This window comes from Apteryx rowi, unplaced genomic scaffold (genome assembly GCF_003343035.1).
Source record: "Apteryx rowi isolate R43461 unplaced genomic scaffold, aptRow1 scaffold_55, whole genome shotgun sequence".
NCBI lineage: Eukaryota > Metazoa > Chordata > Aves > Apterygiformes > Apterygidae > Apteryx > Apteryx rowi.
The window spans coordinates 1,891,064-1,898,109 of NW_020450816.1; positions in this window are offsets into that span (position 1 = coordinate 1,891,064).

Here is a 7,046-nt window from a genome sequence, read left to right on the forward strand (position 1 = left end):
TTCACTGTGAGGGTGACAGAGCACTGGACCAGGTTGCCCAGAGAGGTTGTGGAGTCTCCTTCTCTGGAGATATTCAAAACCCACCTGGACACGATCCTGTGCAATGTGCTCTAGGTGACACTGCTTGAGCAGAGGGGTTGGACTAGATGATCTCCAGAGGTCCCTTCCAACCTCAACCATTCTGTGATTCTGTGAATTGCTACCAGAGGTATGTAACACCTCACTCTAAACTGTCTTGATATCTGGGAACTGAACAGAGACAAATGTGATACCAGTGTTCTAGAGAGGTTCCATGGGGCATCTGGAAAACTATGGACCTCCTAGCCCAGTGTCTGTACTGGGAAAATTGGTAGACATTATGAGGAAAAAAATAGGATTAGTGGTACCTGAGTAAATATAAGCTGCTTAGGAAGAGTCAGCCTGGCTTTTGAAAAGAAAAGCTCTGTCTTGCAAAATATGTTGAAAAACTTGGAAGGGACTAACAATCAAATGGATAAAGGTGATCTGGCTGGCAGAGTCGCTTGGATTTCTAAAACTAACAAAGCCCATCTCTGAAGCCTAATAACTCTAAGCATCTGTAGGCTTAAAAGGAAGGTCGTTGCATGGATAACTAAATGTTTAAAAAACAGACAAAAGTAAATGTACTGCAGTTCTAGTAATAGAAGCTACCTTGGGAATCTGACAGGGTGAGCACTGGGCTGTTTAGCCTGTTGGTCAAGAAGATAGATAACAGCTTGAGGTCAGAGTTGAGAAAGTTTGCTGATGGTAGGGTAGTGAGGACAAGGGAAGGTCATAAGAAATTCTGGAAAGACCTTGCAAGACTGACTGGGCAAAAGAACGATGAAATTCAATATAGATAGGTGTGAAGTCGTGCATATCTGTGGGGGGAAATCCTAACTGTATGTGTAAAATGATGAACTCTAAGCTGGACATTACCACACATGAATGAAACTTTGGGATAACTTGTTACTTCAAAGTGTCAGCTCAGGGCTTGGTAGCAGTCAGAAAAGCAAGTCAAATGTTTAAGAAAAGAATAGAGAACAAACTGGAAAATATCACTCTTCTACTGTATTTATCTGTGATTTGCCCAGGCCTTAATATAAAAGGGGTATATGATGATAGAAGATCAACAATTATGATCAAAATTATAGAATAGCTTTCATAAAAAGAGCAGTCAAGTAAGCTGGGACTTTCAGCCTGAGAAGAGACGCCTTAGGGGAGTATCACAGAGGCCTACAAAATCATGAATGGATAGTAGTTGCCGATGCGTTGTTCTTCCAGTATGAGAAATGGGAAAGTCTGAAATAAGGCTAGCAGCAGCCAGTTTGAAAGCAAAGACTCATGTGTGCCGTGGGTCGTAGGCCTGTGGAACTTGCTGCCAAGCTGTACTGTGAATTCAGTAAATTTTATATGCTTCAAAGGAAGCCTGGTAAAATAAGGGAAATCTATTGAACATTACTAAATAGAAAGAAACAGTATCTGGATCAAGAAGTCCCCTGAGCTGAAAATAGAGCCTGCATAAGCACTGTGGAGCATCATATATGTTAGTTCTGTTTTCTGTTTCCCTTAGCTTTAGTTTGCAGCCTCTGTTGTGCTTTTTTTAAAAAAAAAAAAGTGCCTTCCCAGGAGGAGGTGTAAGAAAATAGACCTGTTCAAAACCAAGTGATCACAGACAACAAATAGAAAGAGTGAAGGGGATGGGAATATAACTCAAAAGTACAGAAATGCAAAATGTAAAAAAGTAAGAAATATAAAAATAAGGAGGGTGGCAGTGGGCATGGAGCAGACCACCCTGATAATGCTGACCTCTCTTCAAAAGTATCTAAGACATCTCTCAAATCTACTCAAATGTGAACTGTTGGTGATATGGCTGATAGGGGAATAGAAATAGTTTCCTCAGTCATCAGGATGCTCCTGGTGCCGTGATGGCCAGCTTGGCCAAGGCCAGGAGGAGACCCTGCAACTTGGTGTGACCTTGGCTGGGGGACCATAAATAGAAAGCTGAGGGGAAAGTGTGTTCAGTACTCAGTGTCTGGAGGAGCTAGAAGGAGGTTGCAGCCTGGGGTGCTCAATGTACATGTGCGTAAAAGTTGCCCTTGGTCCCCTGGCAAATTAAAGGAACCTTGTGCACCTGCATGTGGAAGGGTGGTTGGTACAGCAGAGCCTTGACTAGCAAAGCTACCCCAGCAGCCACTAAGGATCTGCTCACTCCGTCAGAAAGCACTTTCACATGCGGAGGGGTTGTGTGAAAAGACCAGTAAATCAGAGAGACCTCAAGGAGTATCTTCTGGATCAATGATAAAGAACTGCCACTCAGAGACGATCCTTCTGAGGCAGTAGAAATGAACTGCTGTCAGCACACAGAACATGCAGAACGGCGTGTGCTGTGTAGAAGTCTCTGTAGGGCTTGGAACTGGAAGGGAGAGACCTGGCTTTTGGTGTAGATTGTGCCCGGCATGCCTCCTCTCCAGGGGGAAGTTTGAGATCTTGGCAGAGTCCCAGCGCAGTCCTGGCCAAAAGAAGTCCAGAAACTTTTTTCTGGAAGCTGGCCAGGGTTGTGAGGTGCCAAAGCAGTGCCAGAGCACAGACCAGACTACTTGATTAATGATCCATGTCCTCCCTCCAAAGGGAAATGTAATACCAAAGTCCTGCCCACCTCCACAGCTACTCAGCAACCCTGGCATCCAGTTCATCAGGTCTAGCAGCTGGAGAGGGGTCAGTAACATGATTGCAGGGCTGTCCAGTGCTGGAAGGTGGGGGGGCCAGGAAGAGAGGTCCCCTATCCCCCCTCCATCTCCAGCTGCCAGGCCACAGCTCTCAGCTTTGTTGGCTTGAATAGAGGTGTTGCTGAGCAGGTGACTTGAGAGACTGCCACAGACAGCAGATGTCCGGAGTCCTGTGTCAGGAGAAGCATGGTCAGTTTGTTGCAAGAGCATTGCTCACAAGTCCTGCACTCAGTACGAGCTCCTTCATCTCCCAGCAGAGGAGGCAGAGGAAGGACTTGATAGTGATTGAAGAGAGGTGGCCAGATGAGGCAGCCCTGATGCCTTTCTCTACTGAAGCTCATGTGTTAAGTGGAGAGGAAGGGCCCCTGACTGGATGCAAGCTGTCAGAGATGCTCCAGCCCAGGACCATGTAGGTTTAGATTGGGAAGATCGTGTATCATAACATGGACCCAAGTCACAGCAAGGTGAGTTTTCTACAGTCTTGTAACTTAGGCTGGGGACACATAAGTGTTAAAATAAGTGCAAATTTTATTTTTTCATTGTTCATAATGTAAAATCTCCATGTTATTTCTCTTCTGATTTGAAATCCATACTTGCAATTGATGTCTTCAGGTGTTCTGTCCTTCACTGGTGTGGATATTGTGTGATCAGAGTACAGCTTTTGGTGTCTAGGAATAATGCGATGCAACTGAAGATACCTTGAGTAGTGGTTTACCACAAGTTTCCCATTGTCTGCCAGAGTACTCAATTGAGGGAGCTGATAGCAGAGCAGAAGAGGTTGTTGTCAATATCTGGAAGCTGTCTGCCCTACACTGCTATGGGCCTTGTGGTTAACCTGTTTGTGTTGGCAAGTTACCTGTTGTACTGGAAATAGTGGAGGTTTGCAATGTGACACTTCAGTTGCATCCTGTAGGGGGTGAGCATGGGTGATATGATTGAGGTGATCACTGTCTTTCAGGAAATGGTATTCCCAAACCGGCTGTTGGTGAAACAAGTGTTCATAGGTTGTGCCAATGACTTCTCTCTGATGCTGCTATGATTGAAGAATTACAGGGAAGGTTTCTGGACACAAACATGGCAAAGTACCTAAAGGCAGGGTATGAAAAATATCTGGCATTTACGTTCCTGTAGAAGCAGGAATCTTATTTCCTTCTAATGACAGTGATAAGAACAGTGAAGGTATTCACTGTTCATCTTAAGCCCCTAATTCAGGAGAATAGCCATCTTAAGTTCAATATACTGACAGTGTAGAGAGACAGATGTTCTGGATGATCTCAGTTGACTATGTAGGGACAAATTATTATCTGTTGGCATGGTGGTACCAGCAGTGAGTTCTGAGGATCCCATGTGTATTCTCTAGCCACAGCATATAGATCTTTAGCATGATCACAGTTGCTCCGAAAAGCTTTGGAGGTTTTTGTTAAAGATTGTTGTCTCAGGTGTTCTCTCTCACCTGGGAATGTTCCTGTCCAAGGAACATGCTGCAGGTAACGGCTGTCCTTGTCAGCTTCAGTTCTAACTTCTTTACTTCTTGGGGTACAAGCCAAGGTCAGGATAAACTCCATGTGACATAACCTGTGAGGTAGCTTTAATCTAATTTTGTTTCAAAGAAGGAATCCTCTGGAAAAATAAAGCTAGCTAATGATGTGAAATCAGTGTATGTAAGCTAAAGGGTATTAAACCCAGTGAAGATGTGCTTGTCCAAAAGAAAAGAGAGAAGTCTTAATTTAGCTTCAGACCATCTATATGTAGATAATATGCTTTGATCTGAGCATGTTGTTCATGCTTTCAGGTGATTTGTCTTAAACTGAACTTTAAACATTTGGACTGACTCCATTTTGCCACACTTCCAGTTTTCACTCTCATTCCTTCAGAAGTTTTAGCTACCATGTAAACCCTTCATCCTATACAAGTTATCCCTGTACTTTCACTTTGATATTGGCAGAATAGGTAAGGAAGAAAGATGCTGAAGTGATGGAATGTTGTTATACATAGATAGGTAGAAATGTGAGGTAGAGTATCATTTCAGATCAGAGGAAGAAAGATTCTATGAGAAATAAACAAATTCTCCTGTAGGAGTCATGGCCCTGTCTTTTTGGGTTTTCGGCATCTCTGAAGCATAGAAAATAGGAACTTTTTTCCAGTAATTTTTCAGTTGCTCTTGCTCTGAGTGTTTTAAACGTGTACATTATGATCTTAGAACAGTAACACAGTTGGACAAGAAAAGGATATTGGGAATGTCTACAGCAGTGTAACTAGAAAAAGTGGAAACTAAATGGGAAGTAAAGGATTTGGTTATTAACTTTACAGTGTGTCTCAAAGAATCCTGTCATGAAAATGATTCTTTCAGCTCATTTGTTTTTCTTTTGTTTCTTTTTTTTTTTCTTAATCTAGAACCGTTTTGAATTTCTATATAATTATCAATAGGTGGCAGTACAGCAATTCGGATCATCAGCTTGGGCAAGGAAGATGTTTGAGTAGGAAATGCTGGCTTTCAACTTTTCTCCTTTTACAGCCCGAATTCATCTGCACTAGTGAAAAGCAGGAACGCAGTAGGACAGTCTTTTCTGCTGCAGGTGTTGGGACAATGCGCAGGGAGTGTAAAACAACCCTTACAGGGAGAAGGAGCATAGCATACCTATACAATACAAAGCAATGTATTTTAGATGTCCCAACTCTAAAACAGAGTTCTAGTATATCTGTACAGCAGTGTCAGTGCACAGATATCTAGGTCAATTTGGGCATAAGCATGCTGAGACTTCTCAGCAGGGCTAAATAGTTGAGTTATTCTGGTGTTAGCACAGTTGTCTTTGGTTTGGGAAGCTCTGTATTGTGCTCTATTGCACCCACAGATATCCATGCAATGCGTAACATAATATATCTTCTATGCTCCAGCAAATGCATCTGAATGTACCAGAAGCCTAAAGCCTCATGTTGAAGGTTCTGAGAGATCTGTTTCAGCTTTTATGAGATCTGTAGCATTATTATTGGAGTTATGAGAGTGTGTCTGCACAATGCTTCATATATATATATATATATATATATATATATATAAAAGAAGAAAAGTAGCCTGACCACAGCACTTCTAGGTCTGTTGCTTTGCTTCCTGCAGTGTGGTATCAAGGTACTTATTCACGCACTATTAGTTGCACACAGCAGAGAAACTATAGCATCATCCACTGGTAATATTTCTAAAATCGTAAATATTCTGTATTTATTTTTCGGTTTCCTTAGACTTTAACAGCACAGAACTGTCAGCTCCAAATATTTTATTATGTTTTCTAATGCGACTGTAACTGTAGGTGGAAATGCTGGTGAGAGATGAAAATATGACATAAAAGCAATGTATATGTTCAGAATAAATGTTGGCTAGTTAGATTGAGATTCATTTTACATAATTATAGACATTAAATATTTATTTTTCTGAGTGTGAACTATTCCCTAGGCTTTTTTCCCACTCATCTATATTACAAACTTAGTTGGGGTGGGATGGCTCTCTTCCTGCGTATGTTTGCTTCTCTTCACTGACTGGACAGATGGCTCAGACTTGGCTAGTAGTTAATTTTGCGTGGACCCCAGGATACCCACCTCCCGCTGGTTTCTTATGTGCAAAGATAGGCGAGAGGAGCAAAAGGATGGAGTCTAATCCAAGCATTAGCTGAGGCAATCATAAGCCTTCATTTTATGCGCTTATCCATGTGGGTGGGAGAGAAGGGAAAATCATCATCAAATGCTACTAAAATGAGAGTTTAAATTCCCCATGAGGGCCATGGAGGGAGGCAGGAGCCTCTGAGGACCTTTGCAGGATGATCTGGGCCCCAGAATTTGGTGTCTGCCACCACTAAATGATTTGGGACCCAACAGGAGGCAACCGGCACGTCCACCTCAGTCTGCCTGGCCCTTCTGAGGGAGGGAGGGAGATAGCCAGTGGGCAGAGCAGGGCTGCCTGTCTTCTAGGCAAAAGATCATAGCCGTAATGTCCTGCATGCTACCTCTACCCTAGATGTAGGATCAGCTTATACATGAAGTCTCAAGGGCTTATGATGTTTTCCTTTTTTTTAATTTATTTTTGAAGAGTTATTTTTTTCATACACTTTTTAAGAAAATCAGACCCCAACAAATGCAGGAGACATTTGATGACAGGAAAAATATCGGAAGCAGATACTGTTTGAGTCAGTATTATCTAAACAGGTGAAAGAAAGGAATAGCTGTTTGACTGTTTAGTCTTTTGTTGGTTTTGTTTGGGTCTTTTTGCTTGTTTGTTGGATCAAAATCCATTTCTATTATATTTTAGGGAAAAGATGTTTTTATAAAGGATAA